This window comes from Cavia porcellus, unplaced genomic scaffold (genome assembly GCF_034190915.1).
Source record: "Cavia porcellus strain 051 isolate PalLab524CR breed Dunkin Hartley unplaced genomic scaffold, mCavPor4.1 scaffold_18, whole genome shotgun sequence".
Taxonomy (NCBI): domain Eukaryota; kingdom Metazoa; phylum Chordata; class Mammalia; order Rodentia; family Caviidae; genus Cavia; species Cavia porcellus.
The window spans coordinates 32,389,075-32,412,170 of NW_026947501.1; the positions used below are offsets into that span (position 1 = coordinate 32,389,075).

Sequence of the window (23,096 nt, forward strand, 5' to 3'; positions counted from 1 at the left end):
GGTGAGTTCCAAGTTCCAAATCAGCTTAGGTTCCAGGATTTCATTCCCTCTTTTCCACTGTGATAATACTTCCGTTATAACATGGATCAATTCTTCCAGATTTTATTCCCTAACTTTTCTTGTCATCCCAATTTAATGTGTGTTAATTCCCCAGAATTTCTCTGCCTAACACTCAATTCTTTTATTTCCTTTTCATGACACACGTCAATAGTCTATTTTTTCACCCAGTTTTTCCTTTAGCCTGTCTTTCCATTGCAGATGCTTATGGCAAGACTGAAAAGTGAAACTGAACCAAGAAATCTCATCTGAATGAGATCTCTGCATCTTGAAAAAAAGAAGAAGAACCTGTGACAGCTGTATCTCTATAATGTGAATGGGCATCAAGGAGCTTTGATATTTTAGTAATTAATGAATGCTATATACTGGTCCTATATAATTACTAATTAACAGAATAATGTTCTATCCTTATCCATCTGGCTACAGGTTTTATGACTCTTATTCTACATACTAGAAATGTTTATTTCATATCTGATCTTTCAATTCATAGAGGATGTCAAAGCCTTCAAAAATAATAAGATCGTATATGTTGTCATAAATAGGGAAAATGGTCAAACTTGGATTTTACATTCATAAGTCATACACATAAATCCTGTAACAAAAGCCTTTAAAAATTATTTAAAGCAATCAATGATAAGATTATTAATATACTTCACATAAAAATAAAAATAGATGCAAAGTATTTAATGAAATAAGCAAAGATAACAGTAGGAACAAGCCTTGAAATTTATATCAGTAATATATCTATTATCTAAAAATTGATTTTAATAATCCAACATAAAATTTTGTAGGGAAGATAAACCAATAAAATATGCATAATCATAATTTAACTTATGTAAGTATGCTATTAACTATAAAACAATTGAAAATTAAACTACATTAAATCATATGGAAAAGTTCCATATTTTCTGCTCAATTTTTCTGCAAACCTCAAAATGCTAAAAATACAAGTCAGTTACAATAAGACTGTCATGAATCTTTCATGTTGGTAAAGATCTAGAAGTCTGATTACAAACTGTGGGAGCTAGACTATGAGAAAACAGAATCCTCATACACACAGTGAGGGGAGATAAATTGATATAGTCATCCTTTTCTTAGGGGCATTTGATCACATTTATAAAAATTAAAGATGCAGTCTTTTTGTCTTACATTTTTACTACTCAATGCTCATACTCCAAATAAAAACTTGTTCAAGATTTCTTGGCACAAAATTATAAATGGTGAAGAACTGAAATAACCGAAGTTTTATATATATATATTATAATATTTATATATATTTTATATATATATATATATAACTAGAGAATATATATATTATATATATATAACTAGAGAAAAGGTTAAGTACTATAGTCTGTTTAGTGAAATACAGTTTTTATACTTTATGAAATTCAAATATATTTTGGAATTCAGAATTTTTAAATTAAAAGGTAAAATGGGGACAGTGTATTGCATGGTACTTCCAGGAGGATCTGGGTCAGTACTTCTGTATCAATTTTATAAGATTCTATAGCAATATGTTTGTAAATTCACATTAAATTGTATATATTAATGCAGTAAGTATTCTCAATTCAAGTCAGTGAGTTCAGTTCAAATTAGGTGAGATTACATTGCTGGAGTAGGCACAGTAGGGTCATACAAAGATGTCCATGCCCTAATTCCTCAGAAATATGAGTTCTCAGGTTTCATGGCATTGTGCTAGGCTACCGAGATTGGGTTAAATGACAAAGGAACTTCACAAGTGCTGTTGACATTACAGACACTGAAAGAGGAAATTACCATATGTTTTCTGGTAGCGCAACCTAATGAATTACATAAGACATTCAAAATAGACTAATTGGAGCTAGAAGAAGAGGATGGCAGAACAGAGGTCAGTGAGAATGCGGCAGAGAGAAAATTCCAGGGTCACTGGGCTTGAGGAAAAGAATAGGCAGTTTCATTCCCCTGTGCCAAAATACACATGAGCCAAAATAACTGTTTAAGAGATGATGTATTATACAAGTGATATTCATTTTTAAAGATTATATTTGGACATAGAACTTCTCAGGAAATTAGTGCCTTCTCCAGTCAGTTTCCTAAACAATGGTTACTAGCCACATATTTTTTTTTTTTAAATTTTAATCCTCACTCTAAAAACAATGAGAAGGCTGAGACTCAGAACGATGAAACGTCTCTTGGTGATGCAGTACTTCCCCGCAGGTGCCTCAGTTCTCTCTCCAAAACAGATGGGGCGGGAGCCACAGGACTTTTCTAAAGAAAATAAACAAGTAAGTCATGCAGTTTCTCCTGTTTTAAAACGATGACATCGGTTCCCAAGACAAGGTACCTAGCTTCCCTTCCCGATCATGAAGAATCTGGGTGTGTATTATTCAAGTAGGGAACAATATAAAGGAGAGAAATCACCAAGTGTCTTTCTAGCAGCTCTAGATGTTCACAAGAATGAACATTTCTATTTTTTTCATTCAAAATACAGATTACCGTTGCCTCCCGGCCTCCTGAGATAAATAGTGCCCTGGCTACTCTTCGCCAACTGAGCCTGCTAGTGTTCTTACTGTACCTCCTCGCCAACTTACCTTCCTTTTCCCTTTCATGCTGGAAAGGGAAGTACAGAGCCACCTTCTCTGCTCAAACATAAAGTCAACGGACAAAATGCCTGTGAAAGTGACCTCATGCTTCCTGGCTCCAAGGCAAAGCTTAGTAAAAGCTGTACCCTCCTCTCCAATCACTATCATAAATCTGCTTCTTTTGCAGAAGAGGCCATTATAACTGATGGCTACGTTTCAAAGACAAAATAGTCAGTACACTGTGTAAGTCTTCCCATTCATTTCTTATAAGCCCCGCACACAATGTATGACCCTTCTAACTTGGCATCTCTCAAAAAATGTATTGATTTTTTTTCTCTAACTACTTAGTCACCTTCTGTGATTGCTCACTCTGAATGAAACTGATATTTAAACAGCAAAATTGTTTCAGCCTGAGCATTTGTAAATGATCAGTAATTCCTCCTATTTAAACTACTTTCTGCAAGCTTCCAGCTATGAGGGAATCTGTGATTTGCATATTTATACTGAAGGAACAAATCAGCATTTGTTCAAGGCAGGAGCTCTGCTGAACATCATTATCTGAAAAATTCTAAAGATGTTCCTTTATGATTTCTGCTCACTTCGGTTCAATCAGACACTAAGGACTGAGGTAAAAGAACTTTGAGGATGTAATAAGGGTCACTTATCACCTGGCCTTAAAAAAGAGAGAGATTATCTTGGTGAATACAATAGAAACATATGAGCCACTAATTGTGGAGGAAGAACACAAAGTCACTCAGTGAGGTACAGGAAACAGTAGGCAGACAGAAGGAGCAGAGGGGAGAACCCGAGTACTTCAAGTATGAAAATGATTCTAGCCTTTATTATTGTCTTTGAAAGTACAGCAAGAAGAGCATTAGCTAAGGACTGTGACTGCGACTGTGTCCTCTAGAAGCTGACAAAAATTCCCAGCTGATAAGGAAGCAGCAGGAAACTGAGAATTCTGTAAAGGACTATATTTCACCAACAATTGAATTTGGCCTGACAACAGATTCACTCTTAGAGCCAACGGAAAGCGATGTAGCTCTCTGCAGGTATGCTGGTGTTAGCCTTGTAAAGCCTGAAAAACAAAACCACTGAGATACGCCGTGCCTAGAATTTTCACACACAGAACTGTTAGATAATAAATGAGCTTTCAACCACTAAATTTATGATTGTTATGAAAGCTATATTAATTTTCTGTCGCTGTGAGAAAATACCTGAGATAATAAACAAGGTGAAGAAAGGTTTATTTTGGTTCATAGTTTTGGTTTCCAGTCCATGATCATTTGGGCCTCAGGGAAAAAAAAAAAATAGGGCAAAAAGAACATAAGAAATAGTCAAACAGTAACAACAACAAAGCACCTTTAAAATAAAAGCGTATGTGAATACATAATATTTCAGAAAACAGAAAGTTAGATATGGGGACTTATTACCATGTAACCTTAAAGCTAGATGAATGGATTTAATTATAATCATCGTAACTTTTTCTCCATCTTGTTCTGTCGTCTATTTTCAGTAATGTTTTGTGGATATCTTTGTGTATTGTGGAGAAGGCAAAATAATTTTGGCAAAAGGTTTCTTCTGTTTGGTGAATGCTAACATGCATTCTTCATTTGACTTTTGCTTTTAATATCTATGTTTTTCTTTAATGTACATGCTTATTTATAGATATCTACTTTTACATTATGCTTTTTTTATTTGTGAATGGAGGAAAGTTTATCTGCATCATGATTTTCACAATAAAAAAGATCGAGTGATTCCACTCAACATCTCTGTTCCTTTCCCTGGATGCTGTTCATTTTCTGCTTAGTGCCTGAGTTGGAAAGCTGGGTCCTGGTGGTTTGTAATCTGTTAGCTCTTACATTGCTTAGATGCGGGAGGTGATAGCAGTATCCAGAGTGAACTGGCAGAGACAGCAGCTGACAGCTGGTGACTCTAGTTTGGGTAAGTTCTCTCTTAGCCTTTGCTAAATTTGAGATACCATCTGTCTCAGGGCTGCGTGTGCCCCCTACATTGAAAGTCTACTTCAGAGTTTGTCATTTCACCTGCTTTGATGAGAACAAGTTACTTTTCTGGGAAACAAAGGAGTGAAATTTTCTCAGCACCCCAACTTCGTGTTTCAGGGTTAACTTATCTCAACTGACTTGTCTGATTTGGCAAACCTGGATCTCAGCTGGACGCTGTTAACTTCTCTGTCCTGCTTTGTCTTGTGCGATTCAAGACTCTGCAAATGAAGAAATCCAAATGGATTTAGCAATACAGTTTTGTTTATAGTAAAAAAAAAAAAAAAAAAAGATGCAAAGCTGGGTAAATTTTGTGTGAGAATTGACCCACCATGAAGGACACACACATCTCTAAATCAGCTCTACCTGCTTCCTTTATCATTAAATGCTGTTAAAGTTACTTGATGATCACACAGGGTTTATTATTTTATCTGCTTTTGTGCTTGAATTTTTAAATGGAAAAATAAAATAAAACTATCAAAACAGAGATTTCAGTGTGTATTTATCCTTGTACTTACCTTTAAAAAGATGGGTTGGTTTATGACATTTTCCTACTTCTCATCTTATCTTCAAGTTTTACCAGTGTGCTAGATACAAAGCACCCTTCACACCTGGACTCCATTTGTTTGATCCATATGTCATCTACCTGATAAACTTTGCCACACAACTCTCACAGGTTGATTAATGATGTACTATTCTCTTTTAGGCTTTGGTTCACTCAGGTTTTTTTTTTTTTTTTTTTTTTTTTTTTTTTTTTTTTTTTTTTTTTTTCTTTTGGAAAACCAAATGATGAGGCTTTTCTTTTTATTGCCAACATCTAAGAAAGAGACTTGTTAACTTATTTGAGCAAAGGTATCAATATTACCCTTATAAGCACAGACTATAAAGCGCAAAACTCTATTTTCAAATCATCTCTCCAACAAAGTTCCTGACAGTATTTTTTTTTTTTATTAAGAAAGAATTCGAGAAACCTGTATCAATTTTTCAAATGTATTCTCTTTGGATGTCTCTAACTCCATCCCTGTTAAAATCATGACATTTAATCTTGAGGTTGCTGTACCTAGCCCTGGAAATAATGAGCTCTCAGCCTGTAGATTTTAATTAGGAAGCATCTTTACAATTTATAACTGAAATTCTGAAACCTAATTTCCTCTGTCCCACAGCACCATCATTGTAAAATCGGTTGGCAATGATGCACCATTGAATTAACAATGATATTTCCATAAAAATATCTAATGATTAAAAGATTCTCAGTTCTGAAATATGAGAATGACATGGATCTGTGAGAACAGTAAAAATCTTAAAGGTGTCTCTTAGCTGGAGCAATGTAAAGTTTCTTAAAATCCCAAGTGCTAAGTTATAGGAGACTACATTTTATTCAAGTTTAGCTTCTGCTGACCTACCTGAAGTGGCTTGTGGGGAGCCCAATTAGGTACATTTACCTGTGGCTTATGGCTTTGCGATTGTTGTGTGTCATCTCTTATCTCTGTTTTACTGTAATACCAAGCCTCCTACAAATCCTGGCTGTCTTATATCATCTCTATACACTCTTTCCTGTTGACTCAGTTTTCTTGAGTTTTCATGTTTCTTGCCAATCTTGGAATGAAGTTCGTAGTTCCATCTCATTTCTGCATCTTTTTCCATTCTCTCTGCTCTGAACTTATAAACATGCCCACTCATCTTGCTCAGGCTCAATTACACTTGCACCAAGAAATTAGTTATAACATTTAGGATGTTTTTAAGTGTTGTCTTTCACATTCTTGTTTGGCCACATGAACTACTGCACAGAGACGTTGTCTGTACTGTTGCAGACACTGTCATATCCGCCTGCCCCTTCTTCCTTATCAAGCACGACAAGATGCTTCTTTTTATATCAATATTGGTTAAAAATTGAGGACTGTCCATGAAAACAGCTGTGCTAAAACCAAGAACTGCCCGCCTAAATAAAGTGTTCCATGGATAACACTGAATTCTATTGCCTTCAAGGTTAAGAAAATGAAAGCTATCATAGGTCAGGGTACCGCAGGATAAACTCATACAGAAAATATTTTCTTATAAGACAGTACAAAATGTCTGGCAGTGCAAAAACTCCAACATCTCTGCTCATAATATATTCAGGTCTGAACAAAGCTGCTACGGGTAGATAATTATTTGAGTTTTCCATACATCGCACCATAATGTCTTGCAACTATGCCCCTAGCACATTAGACTAGAAAGTGGTACTGATGGATTTGAAGCGAACTATCATTCTGACACTAAATATAATAGCATCCAAACCAGGTAGAGATATTTCCTCTTTGTGAAACAGAATATAACACCTTCAGAAAGAAGCCAAAGTAAGAAAAATATACACATAAATTCATTGGTCCATTCACTCTTCAAGCAAGTATTGTAGAAGATATGTTAAAATATAGAAAAAGTAACAGAATAGGAAATGAGATTATGTTTTCTTCAGAAAAGATGAGCACACTATTTTGCATAGGAGTGTCCGAATTTTTGTTGCATCCTGAACTGAAACTAATTCACTTTTATGTGAGAGCCTCTAAGTTTTCTTGTAATGCAAGCAACAATCCAGGTTGATTAGCTCAAGCAAGAAAAATTTTATCATAAACATCTGAGCTTTCTTCGCAAAACCAATAAAAAGAAAGGTGTTACTACAGGCAATCATCTGAGGCCACGCCCTTTGGCATGAGAGGGCTCCTGTTTCCCTGTCACAGGACCTCTGCCTCAGTCTTCTTGCAGAGCACTTCTTTTTAAAAAGAAACAATAGACCAGTTTCTTTCCCATCAGGGCCTAAAACACAATAGTGCCCAATTTCCACGTTATACTCTGACCACCAGAGCCACCTTGACCTTTCAAAGGTCCATTCTGAATTTCCAGGGCTTGAAGAGAAAGTGCATGAAAACAACCATTTTCACATTATGAGGCTAGAAAAGCAAGGAATTTCATAGGAAAATTGTTCTGCTTGGAAAATCCAAATATGTATTCACCATGCCCTGAGTTACATTGCAAAATTTTCAAGGATTTCAAGTTTAAAAAGTGGCTGCAACTTGTTGTCTATAAATGCCTGTCTGTCACTCAACTATAGTGTTTTTTCTGTCAAACTCTTTGGTTAAGAATCAGCAGATATATAATTCATTAGAAACAAAAAAAGCTACAAGTTTATCTAGCTGTTAAATGCAGATGAAAATTTTGTGTTTTCAGTAAGTCTCAAATTTAAAGGGACTTAATAAGGACCATAAAAACTAGTTTATATGAAAAAGTATGTCACTAGGATCATATAATAATTTTGAATCCATAAAAGATTTAAATGACACTTAAATAAAGCTGGCTCATGAAGACAATTATGTGTAATAATATGAACGTGACTGCATTATATATTAAGATTTTTACTATATGAGTTAAGGAATAATTATTTTTCCCAAGGCATAGCAATCATGTATCTTACAATGAATGGTATTTTGGTCTAGATTAAACACATGCTATGACTGAAGAATATGGTAAATACATAAATGATTTTTAAATTTATTACACTAAAAGATAAGATGCGCTGAATCCCCCTCACATTAGTTTCCCTCTCTTAGCACGCATTTATCCAAGAATTCTTGCTTCTGAAGCAGTTCTAAAAATCCTTTTACATCAGCGTCTTTTGTCGTGCTGTCCTGACTTCTTGGGTTCAAATCCTTTACCTTTTATGATCATTTTAAATTTGGAAAACAGCCAAAAGTCCTATGATGCCACATCAGGGGCATACGACAGATGAGGATACACTACAATGTCTTTATTTGACAGAAATTGCCCTAACCAGGAACTGTGAACCGCTTCAGAAAGTGGCAAGAACTATTTAAGTGTGCAAAGTCAGCGGGCAGTGCTTTGAGGAGAGCTAATGGCAATGTATCTTTCAATATATTTTAAAAGTTTAAACTTTTACTGTATGTTTTGATTACACCTGGTAGTGCATTACAAACAGCCTTGCCCCTTCTCCTAAAGAAGAGACCTGTGCTTAGGGGGTTGAGCCATATGAAAAAAAAAAAAAAATCTCTTTATCCCAAACTGGTGGGGCTGAAGTTTTTACTCAGTGTCATCAAAAGTTACTTAGGTGCTTACCCTCCCTAGTTTCACTGTAAGAGACAGAATTCCACCTGGGTATTCATCTTTTTAACACTTAGCCCATTAGCAAAGTGGCTCCACCTGTTGGTAAAACTGAGCCACAAAAATAGTGAGGCGAGGGTATGCATAGGAGAACAAAGTTGATAAGTAACTCATGAACAGTCACCACACTGTATGTCCTGATAACTCAGTATCCTGCAAACAAGCAAATGGAAGCCAACCCTTTCACTTATAATACTAATAATTTACTTTTTATTTTTATTCTAAATCAATGTCGGTTCAAGTTCATCTACTGATCATTCCAAAGTACCAACTTTTGGTTTTAAAATTTTCTCTAATAGGCTCTATTTTATTTTCTACTTCATCTATGTCCATCCTTACTATATTATTTCCAAGCTTCTATTCTCTTAGGATCTAATTTGTTGTGTTTCCTCATTTTTTAACAGTAAAAAAGTCAGCATAAGATGAGCAAACTTGTTTATTTATTCCAATAAATCAGCAATAGTGAAGAGCATATGTCTACAAAGTTTATCTATGAATTTCTTTTCTCCTTCCATCCTTATTTGTGGTAGGGATTATGAGCCCTGTCTGTGGGCAAGGGATAAGGTGACTTTTCACAGGGCTAAGTATATATGAAATCAATCAGTTACAAAGTTGGAACTGAGGGGGACGACCCTGCAAAGGCGAACAGCAGTTGGTTATCATATCCTTATGGTCCCTTAAAGTGTCCAACTAAAAGAGATGACACAAAATTTCACTAGTATATGGAGATTCATGCTCTGTAATTTTTCTGTTCAAAATGGATTTTAGTGAATATCAAAAGGACACTTCTGTGAGGGAAAAAGCAGATTAACTCTCCTCTGGATACTTAAAGTGCTCAAAACAAGTCTGAGTACTGCAGCACACTTACTAAGTTTTGTACCAAACTCTTCTTCTCAAACACACACACACACACACACACACACACACACACACACACACACACCAACGATAGACTGGGCTCTGGTTAAAGTTTGTACCTCTTGTACACGTATCTCTACTCCTCAGAATAGGCATCTGAGTTGCTTTCCTTCTTGCTGGGACAAAATAATTAATACTCTTAATTTAAAGTTCAAAAAGGTTTTTTTTTTTTTTTTGTGCAAGAAATCAAATTCAGGACCGTGTGCTTACTAGGGAGTGCTGTGCCAGTGAACTACATCTCTGGCTCAAGAAAAGTTTTCTTGTGACTCGCACACAGTTCAGTCCATAATTTGCTGGCTCCAAAGCAGGACAGAAAGATGGAAGCGTAAATTGGAGGCAACCAGGGAGCAGAGAGCCAGTGAGGAGAGAGTGAAGAAGTGAAGTGCTTCCAGGCCACACCCTCAGGGACACCCCCTTCTGACCAGATCCCACTTTCTAATAGCAAGCCAGCTCTATACCCCTATAACCCAGTCACCTTCCAAAAGTACCAGTCAGTACCTGAGGCTTTTGGGAGGTATCAATATAAAATCATGCCAACCAAGATCCAAAATTCCAGGTCAGCAAGTCTCACTACTTGGCAAAATTATATTTCCTTGTACTATATCTCCCTCTCCTTCTGCTGTCCCTGAATCCCCTAGACTGACTTCAGCTTTCCACCTTCAGAAAAATCCAAAGCATCTGACAAAAACGCTCAATTTACTAAAAAAAAAAAAAAAAAAAAAAAAAAAATCCATTTTAGGAACACCAGAGAATCGTGCTTTGTAGTTCAATATGAAATATTTCTTTTTTGTTTCACTGTTTCTTAGAAATATGATTCGCTTTCTACACCTCAATCACCTCCAACACTGTTTGAAAGCTGTCTCTGTTCCTGAGGATTCTTTCAAGTCCTGCTTGTGGAAGAAAGCTAACAGGACCATTTGGAGTTGGCACCGCAGAAAAGGAAGCAGGAATCAATACACATTAGTATTCGGGCTGTTTCCTTTGAAGTAGTCACAGTGTACTTCTGAGACATCTGTAATTCCAAAGTAACCCCTTATTTGAGTGATCACTGACTTCTTATCCAGAATGAATCTTGACCTTCTGTTATTTCTTTTGCTGGTGATACCCGCTTACTAAGCCTTTTTCTTTTATTGTATTTGTGTGTGTGTGTGTGTGTGTGTGTGTGTGTGTGTGTTTCGTTTTTATCGGTACCAGGGATCGAACTCATGACTGCCTGCTTACAAGGCAGGTGCTTATGCCGCTGAGCTAAATCCCCAGCCCCTAAGCCTTTTTCACATCATGGCAGCACAGAATCTCACCTTATCCTGCCCAGAAATGGGACCTTCCTAAGGATACTTCAGCAGCCACCCAAACCTTATAAAAGATACTTACCTCTTGGCCAGCAGCATATAATTCCTATGGCATGCTTCTATACTCTATTAAGTACGATTTTGCTCCAAGATAAAGCTTTTTAGGCACAAAACTTTTACACTCTATCCTTCAACCTGCTCCCAAAATCCTGTTTTGTTTTGTTTTGTTTTGTTTGAGGGAAGGTATCACCATGTAGGCTGATTTTGAACTCACTATGTAGCTCAGGCTGGCCTAGAACTCACTGTGGTCCTCCTGCCTCAGCCTCCAAAGGGCTCGAGATTACAGATGAGTGCCACCACACCCAGGGAGGTAATCCTCATTTTGTTCCACTAACCGAAAGTGCTTGCTTACAGAGCTTGGAACATGTTTGCATGTTGTATTGCTGCTTGCTTGAGAACTAGCAAATGAACACTGTTAAAACTGAAAAACAAGCAGTATAAAGATTAGACATTGGCATAAGCAGATCTCTGCAGCACTTTCTCTCCCAGGGATTTCAACATATTTTTAAAATATTTTGCAGCTCAGCTCAAGTGAGACATAGAGAAGTAGCTAGTATCATATGAGAAAGCACTAAGTACTGTCACCCTTGAATCTTCAGCACAGAAATCACATCTCAGCTCATGAAGAGTGAGCCAGGATCACTGAAGGGAAGTTTCAGAGCCTCCGGTATAAAAAGTAAACAGCACACCTGGACAGGGAAGCAATGGCAGCATGAGTAGTGGAAATGAATTACGTTTTAGGTACCTGGGGCTGAAATATAGTCCTCTCACACAGGTCTCAGTGGCATGTTAGATTTTGCAGTGCTTAAATATTCTTAGTGATTTTCCCACAATCACACCAGCTGTGAAATGGAAATCAACCTCATATTATGCTGCGGCTTTCCAAGGATTGTTGGATTTCTGCTTCTAATTAGCCTCTAAATTTCCCTCGCGAAATTGCATATTGCAGAACAATTTTTTCTTTCAGTAGAAAACTATGCATTGTCTTTAAGTACCCTCTGGGTTACCAGAGTCTAACTACATTCATTGAATTTAAGTATGTACATGTGCACATATATTATATTTTTTATTTATGTATATTGTACACATTTCTGTCAGGTAATGACATGATTTATTTCTCATCCATTCCTGTTCTATCTATAGACAAAAAAAATAGTTTTGTTCCTTTTACAACTAATCTCAAATTTCTTTTATTCATATGAATCTGTGATATTTGATTTTTGCTTTGAACAGGTTATACCTCCACCTTATTCTCACCTATCATGAGTAAAATAAAGCCTTTCACTTGTGTTCAGTCAATGTGTCTGTTTTATCTTTCTTTTAACGTTACCTCTGAACAGTGTCTATTCTATCGTTCACCTGAAAATGACTCAGTTAATTATCACTTTGCTTTGATCCTTAAGTAAAGAGTTTAGTAACACAAGGAATTTAGCTAAAATTTGTCAGAATTTTTTGAAAATTTTTTACTTTGTTTTCAACCTATTTCTTTTTTCTGCAAAGCAAACTTTTTACACTGTGGGGAAGCTGAAATTCCAATGTCTCGGCAAAGGCCGATGAGTATACTTGCAATAGTGGCTTAGGGTCACCAGTTTTGTGGCACTGGCTGTTTTGCCTTGTTTCACACATCTATTGCATATATACATATACATATACATATACATATACATATACATATACATATACATATACATATACATATACATATACATGTATATTCTTTATCACTTCTCAGCATCACTGTTGCATTGTCTTTATGTTTATGACTCTGATTTATGTTTATTGAGAAAGAATGATATAATGGAATCCACCTTGTTCTCAACAAAAGCATTCATTCCTCTTCTCCAGATTGTTTCCCAACTGCTTGCAAGCTTTGCTTTGCTTCCTGCAGATCTGTTTCTTTTTCATTCTTCCTGTGATATCAGCCCCCAAGAAAAAATTTTGTAATCATTCCTTTATATTTAAGACATGCAAAGTGCTGAAAATCACAGTTTTCTCTCTTTCTTGGGCACTCACATCCAAAGATATATACCTTGAGGAAATAAGCAAAGACCAGCAAAATTAGAACAGAGACTAATTTATCCTCAGCTTTCTTTCTTTTTTTTTTTTTGCATTTTTTAAAATTTTGTTTAAAAGGAAAAAGAGAAAAAAACAAAACAAAACAAAGCTGTGTAAGGGTACAAGTAATACAGAACTACAAAAAAAAAAAAAAACAGTAAGAAATCACCAGTGAATAGATTACATATTATCATCTTAGAGATAGTTGCTCAAGTCACAGTATCAAAGCATACAAAGTGGACATTCAAACAGTGAGACTGCAAACAGTTGTGTTCAATGATCCAACCAAAAACATTAATATGGTCAGCTATTTAACACCCCTAAACATACTTGCTGTTGTATCTTTTAGAACACTTTTTTTCCTTCTCTTTTTTACAACAAAATTTACACATTTTGGGTTTTATTATCCTCAGCTTTCTATGTCAAAGGAATCAGCCACCATCAGCTGCCTCAAAAGCAGGTGACAGGGAGTGAGGAAGCTATAAAGGAAAAACATGGAAGTCTTACATGGTTGCTGGTTAGGGAAAGATTGACAAGAGCTGACAAGATGTGAAGCATCACACGTGGTTCATTTGAAGACTGCATTGGACTCCGTCTGGTTGGTCCTCAACTGGAACGCGGAGCGATGTATAGGAAAGCTGTCAGTCATGGACCAGATGCTCACTGTTCTGGGCCCCCTGCTGCAGAGTTTGTGGTCTGCAGCACTAACTCTGTTTCCATGTTTGTTGCTTCTGAGGTTGTGCTGCTGAGGTTGTGCATCATTTATGGTCCAATCTCTCCATCCTAGGATATTCTCATAATGTAAAAGGATAGCTATGACTCTATAAAGAGGCAAAATAAAAGAGTACTTACAATTACCAAGAAGTTTAAGCCCAAACATTTTGTTTCAGGATAATTTTTGTTGTTTGTATAAGTGACCTGGACATTACGCTGTGTAATTTTTACTTAGATATAATATTTATGTTATCCTATCGTAAACCTTTTCAGTCAGTTCTTGATCTTCCTTTTACAAACAAGAAGACTAACTTTGAGGTGCACTAATAAACCTGATGAAAATTACACATCCAAAGACATAAACATTTTAAATAAAATCCTATACCTATCTCTAGAGAAAAGCATGCAAAGTATACATAAAATTTCTAACTCTGCTAATTGGAGTATGTGAGGCTTGGGAAAAGACATTATTAAGTTTTCCTTTATACATTTTTCTAAATTTGGTTAAAATAATCATGCTTTTATTTTATTAAAAATAAAGAAAGTCAATAATGCAAGTCAACAACACCAAGCCTTGTTCCTTCTACATACCACATTAACTTTCCTCGAACTCATAAATTATTTTATAAACTAAAAGTCACGTAGAAGTTAGCTTATCTCAGGTAATAAACACATATTAATTTTGGGAAAAGTTTCTCTTTCTGAAGAGATTTACACAGTACGATATTATTTGCAGATAACAAGTCAAAATGAAAAAAAGGAATTACATATTATTAAACTATTCTCATCAAGCACAGCAATTTAAAAACAATAACTTTGCAATGGATCTTTGTTGTATTTAGAAAGTGAGTACCACACACTCTTCCATATATTCATCCATTAATGAAATAGTTATTGAACTACCAATATGTTTTAGTATGATGTTTTTACCTAAGATTAAATATAAATAGGCAAATAAACCACAGTGCTTAAAATATTGAGCACTTTCTGGTTTTTAAGTATAATTTTCTAGGGAGTCATCACCATGCAGTTATGAAAAGATTAAAGTTTTAATGATTTTAATTGAGGTAATAATAAAAGACTAGCATGAAATTATAATCCTTTCAAAGGTGGATCTACGGAACAGACAGGTTTATTTTTCAGGAATACTGAAATGGGGAAATTGGAAACAAACAGTTTTTCAGAGAGAAAATACACCAGCGTACAGAATTTATTTACATGTCTAGAGACATATAAACTTTGCATTGTTTTCAGTGATTTATTATTTGTAGAGACATGAAATAGCTCCAGTAGAATCAGAATCGAATAACCAGAAGAAATCGAATAACCATGAAGGAAAAAAAAAAAAAAAAAAAAACTGTCCACAAAGTTTTTCTTATAGAGCAAAGACAAACCTGCAGCCCGCAGGAAGACTGACATTTGTCTTCTCTGTGCTCTTTCTACCACACCTCCACTAACAGAATCTTGACCTAAATTCCCTACGGCTGCTCTAAGAATGAACCAGTGTTACTCTCCTTCTTCTGTCCAATGTTTGGTTCAGAGTCAGGCTCAGTGTTGCCCCAAAACATGTAAAAGTGTTTGTTTGTTTGTTTGTTTGTTTTAAGAGATGCAAAGGGAAGTATCAGTTTCCTAAGAAAACAGTGTGAGACAACTCAAATAACCCTTTTTCCTTTGCTCCTTTATTAATCTGCACTAATAGATATAACTACATCTACATTAATGACCAAAAGTTTAAAAATAACATGAATAACAATGCACCTGGGCTTCTCTAACACACTACCATGGGCTGTGGACTTCAAAGATAGAGAGTTATTTACAGTCTTGAAGGTAAGAAACCCAAGGTCAATGCGCCAGAAACTGCATTCCTGGGGAGACTTTGCTGTGTCCTCTCATGTCAAAAATAAGTGAGAGGTACAGACAGGCAGACAAACAGATGGAGGAAAAGCTCTCTGATCTTTTCTTGTAACAGCACTAATTCCACTGGGTGGAGCTGAACCCTTGGGTCATGTTGAAATCTTATTATCTCCAAGGGCTCCACCTCTGAGATTCAAGACAGAAATTTTAAAGGAACACAATTCTACCCATAGCTGCAGCTAATGTTAATGCCAGGTGCTATTCTGAGTGCTTCCATATTTTAATCATTGCAATTATCTTCAGGATAGGAACTATTTCATAGATACATGGCTTGTCTAAATCACATGAATAAGAAATAGTGGAGTCAGAATTTGAGACAAAGGTAGAATCTGTGTTCCCAGTCATAGTGTGATCACTACCTTCTTCCAAGGAACAGAGGCCCTGGTTCTAAATTCTTTGAACCTCTGACCCACGGGACATCATCTACCTACCTCCAGATGTTTGATCACAAGAGAATAATAAAGCCTTATTAATTAAAAATCATATATAGCTTGTTAAATTAAACTGGAAATAATTCATGTATGACTAATGTAAACTTACACCATTTTTTCTGCAGCTTTCTTTTTCTTATAGCTTTTTATCGTGTATTTGTTTTTTGTAGATGACATTTATTCGATTAGGGAAATCTTTTGGTAGTTTGCTAAGAAACTATACTATAGAAATTAGTTTTCAAAAATTTTGAGATATTGGATGATTATCTTCTTTGGGAGAGAATATCTTTTGTCCCTACTTGATGCCTGGGGCCACCAACAACACAATTAACCTGATCGTATTTCACACATCAATGGTGAAGCCCAAAGTTCAGTTCTGGAGAGCTTGAGTAGCATGGACAAGACCCAGGATTTGATTCCCAGTGCTATAAAAACAAAACAAAACAATACTTAATTGTCTTGAGCCTCTAAGTCACCCAAACCTGAACCGTAGGGTTAGGTTGGCTGGCTCCTGTGTTAGTCTCCTAGTACACAACCTTTTGAGGTTTGCCCCACCCTGGAAAACCTTTGACACCCTGGCCCTGGGAGACTATTATATGTGCTGTGCTTATTTCTTTCCTGGAATCATCTACTGCCTCAGGAGCTAAGGAGTTTTCAAAACCGTATTTATTTCTCTGCATTTCAACGTGTCCTGGATCTCAGCTCAGTCACTCTTTACAACTGTTTGATATCTTCAAACAGACCTTAAAAAGTAACTTTCCCAGACTTTCTAATAGTCCTGCGGAAATGTTGCCTGAAATGTCATACTGAAACTGAAAATCTGCTATTGCAATAAGCTAAATGTTAGATCCCTTCATATCAGCACACTCTGTACCCTTCTGAGGTTACCATTATCCTCACTATCGCTGTGGAATATCCCAAGGTCATTCACTTTGTACTCGCTGATGCCTCCTAAATATTTTTATAAGTTTTGAAGGCAAGAGATTTCTGATTTTCTAGATTTTTTTTTACCTTCTATGCCCTTTCTGCCCTATGGCCCAGGTACTATGATCAAATTGCTTCTGAAATGAAAAATAATATCTTTATGCTTCATTGCTCTCTGTGTTAGTTATAATTGCCAATATTTGGATATAATTGTTTGTGGCCAAATTCTTGAGGAGATACAAAAGCATTCCTAGGGGAGAAAAATACGGAGGAATGTAATTTAACAGTACACACAAATGCTTTCAAGTTCTTTCATTCCCTTTTGCTGGTAGATGTCTGCTCCTCAGCACATTCCTACACCCACATCCTCTTCCCCTCTTCCCTCTCTTGACCTCATGTTAGCGGCAGTGTTTGGGATCTCCACTACTTCCCAAGATTCTAGGGATTCTTGTTTTCTCCTCTTTGAAAGCTGTCATTTCCCCCCATTCCAAAATCTTTTTCATTTCTAATGGAAAACATTTTATATCTCTCTCTAATGATCATTTTAAATCAAGTACAGATTTAACATTACCTAAAAAGACAATTTTCAAGAAACAGCAAAACCAGGACACACACGTATAAGAATGAACATATATTCAAGATTTCATGAAATTCACACGACCTAAAGGAACTGACTCAAAGGAAACTTTAAAAAGCACAGACACCTAGAGTACAGGAACAAAACTTCAAGTGAACACACAAGAACTTTCCCATGGAGGGGAGAGAAGTCCTTCGAAATTGTGCTTGACAAGACAGTTTGCACATCCATTGGTTATCTGCAATTTATGAGCTATTTTCCAATAGCTCCAAGACAGTGAACAGGCTTTGAAACCAAACTGTCCAAAATGATGTGCTGTATACAGTGCATAATTTTTCAATGATATACAAGTTTTTTTCTACACTTTTTGTAGCCACAGATTCACTAAGAGCCACACGTAGAAACAATAGGTCATTGGATCAGGGAGCCCTCCCTTTCCTGATCAAAGTACTAACCCTTCAGTTACACTTTTGTCTTTACTGTGCTCAAAGTGGCAGCCAGCATTTGAACACTGAAAGAAAGCAACATGATGTTTTCTGGCTTTTTTCAGTGAAGAAGACCTGTAAGAAGCATTTCTTCATTTCTGTCTCGTCTGAATTGTTAAAAAAAAAAAAAAAATTATGCCAACTGTTATTTCCCATTGTCTCCTGAGGTGGAAGCTGCTGTCACCCCTGCTGACATTCCTGGCTGTGGTGCCTTGTACCATTATTAACTCATCTCACCCTATTAAACGTTGGCACAGATGCATTGGCAGCCAATGGTTAAGACGGTTAATTTCTTGCCTATTAAAGAAATATTTCAGCTTTTAAAGCAGTAGTGATGAGATTATGAAATGTCAGAGCCAGAAGGAGACTTAGAAATTACCTATTTCAATGACATATTTTACTAACGATGAGACAGATGCCACAGAGGGACAGTGACCTTTCAGCCCACCTTTCATTGAAGGGCTGGTGGCACAGCAGGTGCTGGCTCAGGAAGTCCTGCCGACTCTCTGTTCAGTTTGTCTTTCGACAGCTGTACTAAAAGCAGGCTCTTTACTTCCTCTTGTTTACTCTGGTGACCTCTCTTCCTTTCCACAGGGTTGTTATCCCCACTTCCCAAATGTCTCTGGTACTTAATTCTCATAAATCACTATGCTAATTCCTAGTAAAATAGGGAACTGTTCACAGCTGAAACTTTCTCTACCTCCAGTAGTTATTTTGCATTGGATGTGAGACTCTTGTAAATAATGAATTCCTCATGATTGAATAGGTATTTTAAGATATACTCACAATTACGATGTTCCAGATTTCTTAATCTATTTTGTGTGGCTATCGCAGAACATTTGAGATTGAGTAATTAAAAAGGAGCAGAGATTCATTCTCACCAGGCTGAGAAGTCTAATATCAAAACCCAGTTCCATTGTGTGATGAGGGCTGCATGCTGCTTCCCAGATGATCCCTTGAATGGTTTCTACTCCAGGGAATAGGCACATTCAGGCCACAGGAAGCAGAAGACGAGAAGAGAGCAAACCCAATCCATAAACCCTTTCTATACTGACAGGACTCAGTTGTTTGGAGTGCAGCCTTCCTGGGCTCTACACTCCATCAGGCCCCACCTCCTAACATGGTTTATCGGGTTAAGTTTCCATCACACTCATTTTGCAGGGGGCAACATTATTCAAACCATTCTGGCCATCAAGTTCAGGTCAGTTTTCACATCTCAAATAACGCCTTCAATACCTGAGTTCTGAATAATACAGTACAATGGAAGTAATAATGCTGCCTCATGATGCTGGTCATAGAAGGCAGCTGTCATCCTCACAGCTCTCTCTCAGTGTTTATACTCTTGAGAGTTAAGCTTTCACATAAGCAATCAACTACCCTGAAGATGGAGTGCTGCAGAGAACCCAGAGAGAGATTTCTGAGATAGCACAACCATTCCAGGGCTTTTGTATCTGAAACTTCACAGGACATGAGAAAAAAAGCTTCACAATAACTTGGGCCCTGAGAAAGAACTAACTACCTGAACTATACACCCAGAGCTGTCAAAGAGAACAGGGAAAAACAGTCATTTCTCCCTAACTATTACATTTACAGCAGTTTGTCACTCAACAGTTGATAACCAGAACAGGCCTTCTGAGACTCTGTGAAATATTCGGGCTCTGAAAACCTGTGAGTAGAGTCATAAACAAGACTGTTAAGGTAACGAGGAGTCTCTAGGTAACCAGCATGCAGTTCTCATTCCTTCAGCTTGACTGCATGTAGAAGAGCTCATTATAGTAATTCTCTTTTTTCAACAGCAAACTCTAAGCTAATGATAAACCCTGACGCTTTAGGAGCATAGGTCCTTGTTACCCATAGCAACCTTCATTGACAGTGAAGCCACATTCTCCACTGTTTGGCAGTTTGAAATAGGAAAAGTACAATGAAAAAGAGCATACTTTCCTATAAGAATTGTACCCTATTACAATCCCAGGCATCCTGAAAAGTTGAGGATGTTCTAATATTTGACACAAAAGGCATCAGCCATCTCAGAAGTGCAACCTGGCTCAGGGCGATGAACTGATATGTCTCAGGTCTCTCTATGTAGTCACTGTATAAGATTTGAAATTCCCAACCCATTGTACTTTCACTCCCCTCAGACAGTAAAGGCTCAGGTTCTGTTTAATGATCCCACATATATAAAACCAATAATGCATCTTAAGTTTCCTTTAAAAATACTTTTTGTTGTTTTGTTTGCATTTGGTACTGGTGATCAAATTCATGACCTCGCACTTGTCAGACAGGTGCTGTGCTGCTGGGATATATTCCCGGCCCCTGAATACAGTTTTAAATTGTAAAAGCAGGATAGAAGTGGAGTATCTTTTCTTTGACTGATTCTTTCCTTCTTTATTCATTCATTTGCAAAATATTTGTGTATTTTAATCAAGTACTTCAATCAAGTACTTCAGAGTAATCAAGTACTTCAGAGCTTGATGCCTCATCCAAAAGACTATCTCAAATTGTGCTAGGATTTAAAGAACACATTGTGCTGAGTGTGAATTCAGCAATTAAGGAAAAATATTCCCTTGTGATACTTTATTTAAATACAAACATGAGATATATACCTTTCTAGCACTTAGAATCAGTGCTCTTTGATTTAGAACTACAAGGTTAATACTTTTCCTTGCAATGACTTCTGCATATTCAGATAAATAGCAAGGACTTTTTTTTTTTTTTTTTTGGTCTTTTTAGACAGGGTCTCACTAGGTGGTTCAGGCTGGCCTTGGGCTCACTTTATAACCTAGGCTGGTTTCAAATTTGCAAATGACTCTCCTGCCTCCAAAGTGCTGGGATTACAGGAGTGCACCATCATGCCTGGCTTTAAGAATCAATTAAATTAGAGAAAGGAAAAAAAGAAGAAAGAAGGAAAGATTGACAAAAAGAAAGAAAGAAAGAAAGAAAGAAAGAAAGAAAGAAAGCTCTGATCAAACTACTCCTGAAGCCTATCCTAACTCATGTTTTATTCTGTTATGTTATAGTTATTACTGTAAGCAAATATGGGCTATGTTTGTTTGTTTTTTAGGAACCAAGGGTATTCTGTGACTCAGTGGCACTATTATACCTCTTTGAACTTCTAGTAGAAGCTGAATTTTTGGTAATATCTCAGACGTGTTATCTAGGCAATCTCTCTAACTATAAAAAACTGAAAATTCCAGATAGCTTTCTAAATAATATCTTCCTAAAAGTATGAAATAGATACAAAATGGTAATAAGATATTATGCTAAAATCTACAACCTAAGTGCAGTTATTTTTGTTCTGAGCATAATTTTGAATTCTTTGGGCATCACTAATAGAATTCATGTAGGTAGAATATGTAATTCAAAGCTAAGGTCCCACTTACCGTGGTAGTCTAATGAGAAGCTCCCTCTTCTTCAAAGATGGAACCCTTCAGGTAAGGGAGACCTGCAAGTAGATTTCTACCCCCCTCTTTACTTCTGTCTCAGTGTTCAACTTTCTGAGAATCTGAAAGTCAGAGAGAAGTTCCAATCACATCTCACATTCACTTGGATCTGCCATTCCAATTAACACCACTTAGGTTATAAAGTAAAAGCACCTGCTTCTAAAATATAGTGGAATAATATGGCAGAGAGCTAAGCATGAACATCTGAAAAGATAGTGATTTCTGACTTGGCCCCAAAATATAAATACTAGTAGCTGGGGTACTTTAGAAAATAATAGCATCATGAAGACCTGATATGCTCAACAAGGAAATCCAGCAAAGCTGTGATAGAAAACCTCTTTTCACTTATCAGACTTAATGAACATTGCCTGTCTCTGATGGCTCATTACAAATAATGAGACTGCAAGAGGAGTTGGGAGAAAAACGTATTAGGACCATGAAATCTCCAGCAGGCACTCAAAACTGTAGTGTTTGGGAATCTTTTCCACTGGAATTTAGGGAAGAGAAGATGGTGAGTAGCAACAATGTTGAATTTGACCTGAGCTATGAGCCCCGAAACTGTATTAACTTAAACACTGCTTCAGCCTTCTGAATGCTGGAAAATGGCTAATCACGAAGATCACTCTGCTCTTGTGTGTCCCAGGATAGTACTGGGTGCCATTCTCCCTTCACACTCTCATTGACTAACAGATCATTTGGATTCTTCCCTTGTCTGTCTTCTCTATAAAGCCCCAGGTTCCTTTCCTTCAAAACTCTCTTCATGGATCAGCATCCTTTCCACTGCTATAGAATGAATAAAACCATCTTTTAAATCACACAGTACATTTTTCTTTCATAAGGGGTGAGTAGACTGGTTCTATAATTGATATGAATGGATACTGTTTGGATTTTTGAAATATGTCAAGATTCTCAAACAGTGGCCTTCTGGTTGGAAATGAAGCAGGCCTAACTCAGACGCTTTGCTAGAAGCAGCCAGATTAAAGTATTAGGAGGTATCCTTTGGCTCTGCCTAGATTCTTGTTAGTATAGAAGATATCAGGTTTGTAACAAAAGAGAAGAAAAAGAATGTGAGAGACAAGTTGAAAAGTACATGCATTTGGAAGTAGGCCAGCATTTCAATATGGGATCTGTGGCTAACTGGCTGTGTGATTTGGGGTAAGCTTGGTGTAATTGCTGTTCCCACTGGGCACTTCTGATGCTCTTTCAGCTGAGTCTTGGCTGTCAGTCAAGCCACACATCTTCTTGGAGAGTTTGTTGTGTTAGATAGTCTACTTGGTTCCAGTTCAGGGATGTCTTCATCTTGCTTTCTCATTGTGGCTGTGAGTAAACTGTCATAATTTGCCAATAAAACTGGGACTGTGATAATAAATTATTTAAAGTTTAATTCATGTCTACAGGATGTGGAACTGTCCACCCATCAGAAGGGTGAGACTTCAGATTGATCTTGTTTTTCCTCTTTGACAGAAGCTAGAAGTGTAGATCCGACACTTGGTAGACATTCTCTCACCAAGCA

At 36.7% G+C, this 23,096-nt stretch overlaps 1 long non-coding RNA gene across 1 annotated transcript; it reads right to left on the reverse strand.

Annotated features, from left to right (window-relative positions):
* Positions 1 to 12,527: 12,527 nt before the first annotated feature.
* Positions 12,528 to 21,719, reverse strand: LOC134471494 (uncharacterized). The gene is made up of 3 exons (XR_010040943.1): positions 21,524 to 21,719; positions 13,606 to 13,919; positions 12,528 to 13,072 (listed from the first exon to the last, which is right to left on the reverse strand). It is a non-coding gene; the product is annotated as an uncharacterized LOC134471494 (long non-coding RNA).
* Positions 21,720 to 23,096: the final 1,377 nt, after the last annotated feature.